Genomic DNA, 2,500 nt, shown 5'->3' with positions numbered 1-2,500 from the left:
GCATAAGTAGAATGAATGACCGCTTGTCGATTCTCTCTACTAATGTGAGGGGGGCTCCAGACTAACTCATTGCTTTATTCTATTGCTGAGCCCAGATATAATTGCAACAGTGGAGACCTTTCTCATAAATCACACCGTTCCAGACAATTTTGGCAGAATCAGCGGCAAATGGCACATTCAGCGGCAGAATTGTATGCTTCAGAACTGGTCTACACGTCCAACCACTACAAGTGGAAAGACTTTACCACTTGGTTCTGGACAAACTCTCAAGAAGCCTCTCTCCTGTGTGTTTGTTACAAACCCAAGTGGCGAGGACTTTACCACTTGGTTCTGGACAAACTCTCAAGAAGCCTCTCTCCTGCGTGTTTGTTACAAACCCAAGTGGCGAGGATCTGAACCGTTGTTATTCCACTGGGATCACCTCGACTGCTTGCTTCATCAACACCTCACAAAATCATCATAGTCGAATGTGATCTGAACCAGTACCTGGTGGCTAGATCCTTTGAAGATCTGTTAGACACATTTGTTCTGGCCAACCACGTGGATTTCCCTACGCACACATCAGGTTCATCTCTTGATCACCTCAACACTGGACTCCCTGACGGAGCTGTAACATGTCACTCTGTGGGGACCGTTGGCTCCTCTGACCACTACCAGGCTCAACATCAGAGCTATGTGGGAGGAAACTTTTACACAAACAGTATGGCACTGGGGCAGAAGCGACGAAGCGACTGGCAAGGCCTTTGTGATGCACTGAATAAAACAGAATGGAACAACATTCTGGATGGAGAAGTTAATTCCCCAGCCCAAGCTCTGACACGTCATCTAGTCACTCTCCTGTCGGACTCTCCTGTACCTTGGATCAACCTTGGTTTGGCCTATACTGCAGAGCAACAACAGACAACAAATTCAGGGCTTGGGTCCGCTACAGGCGTAACCCCACAAGTCTAAACAAGCAATTCCATGCCACTGCCTGCTCCGGGATGAAGAAAGCACAGAAGTGGACTATTTTATGCTGGAGAGAGGACCTGCGGACCAGGCTGATTGGCCAGTCAGTGGGAGGTAAATCATGGTGGAGCTGCATTAAGTAACATCCAGGTTTTGCGCCAGACGATGGCATCCCTCCTCTTGACAAGCCAGATGGATCTGTGCCTACCTCAAACCAGGAGAAAGTAGAACTTCTTGCCTGATATTTAGTGCCGCCCCCTAGATTACCACCACAGACTCAATCATGGCTCTAAAATGTGTCTGGCATAGTGCAAGAAGTAAAATGGGAGCTCAAGGACCTGGGTGTGACTAAAGCTGTGGGGCCAGACAAAATCAGCCCTCATACTCTGGTTCAGTGTGCCGACCAGCTGGCCACACCACTTCGCATTATTCCAAGAAGATATGGTACAGAAGACAGGGCCAAAACTGTGGAAGACTGACAAATGTTGTGGCCATTCACAAGAAGATGAGCAAAACATCTCCCATGAATTAGGGACCTCCTCCTCCAACTTACGTCTGCCTGGCAAAACTCCCTCGATGTCGGCAATGAAAACTTTGTCATTACACTTGAAACGATGAGACGGGTGCAGGGTTTGAGAAAGAAGTAAGTGAGGTGAACAAAGGATTAGGGAGAACAAGAGGGTTGAAAAGCAAGTGAGCCAAGGCTGTTGTGAAGAGGACCACGATCGGAATGACTAGTTTAACAAATTTCGAGAGATCTGAAAAAGAGGGGTCGAGAAACCCTTGTCATAACCGCTAGTGAAGTCAGAGGGGTGAAGAGAGGAAGAGAGAGAGAACAGTGAGAGATAGAGAACGAGAAGAGAGAATCTAAGATAGAGAGAAGACAAGGAGAGAGAAGAGGAACGTCTAGAGATGTACGAGGAGTTTACGAGAGAGGAGAGAGAGGAAGAAGGAGAAGAGAGAGAGAAGGGAAAGAGAGAAAAGAGAGATGAGAGAGAGGAGGGGCAGAGAGAAGGAGGGGAGAGAGAGAGAGAGGAGAGAGAGAGAGAGAGAGAGAGAGGAGAGAGAGAGGGGAGAGAGGAGGAGAGAGAAGAGAGAGAAAAGAGAGAAAGAGAGGACGAGAGAGAGAGAGAAAGAGAGAGAGAGAGAGGGAGACGAGAGAGAGACAGAGAGAGAAGGAACGAGAGAGAGACAGAGAGAGAAGAGAGAGAGAGAGAGAAGAGAGAGAGGAGAGGAGGGAACGAGAGGAGAAGAGAGTAGAAGAGGAACGAGAGAGAGACGAGAGAGTGAGGAGAGGGAACGACGGAGAGAGAGAGAGAGAGGAGAAAAGAGAGGAGAGGAGGGGGGGGGAGAGACGGGGAGGAGGACAGGAGAGAGTGAGACAGAGGAGGAGACGAGAGGAGACAGAGAGGAGAGAGAGAGGAGAGAGAGAGAGAGGATGACGAAGAGAGGAGGTGAGAGAGAGAGGGGAGAGAGGAGGGGAGAGGAAGAGAGAGGACGGGAGAGAGGAGGGAGAGAGGAAGAGGAAAGGAGAGGGGGGGGGAGAGAGAGG

This window comes from Penaeus chinensis, chromosome 41, assembly GCF_019202785.1.
Source record: "Penaeus chinensis breed Huanghai No. 1 chromosome 41, ASM1920278v2, whole genome shotgun sequence".
Taxonomy (NCBI): Eukaryota; Metazoa; Arthropoda; class Malacostraca; order Decapoda; family Penaeidae; genus Penaeus; species Penaeus chinensis.
Note: the sequence above shows the minus strand (reverse complement) of the source record.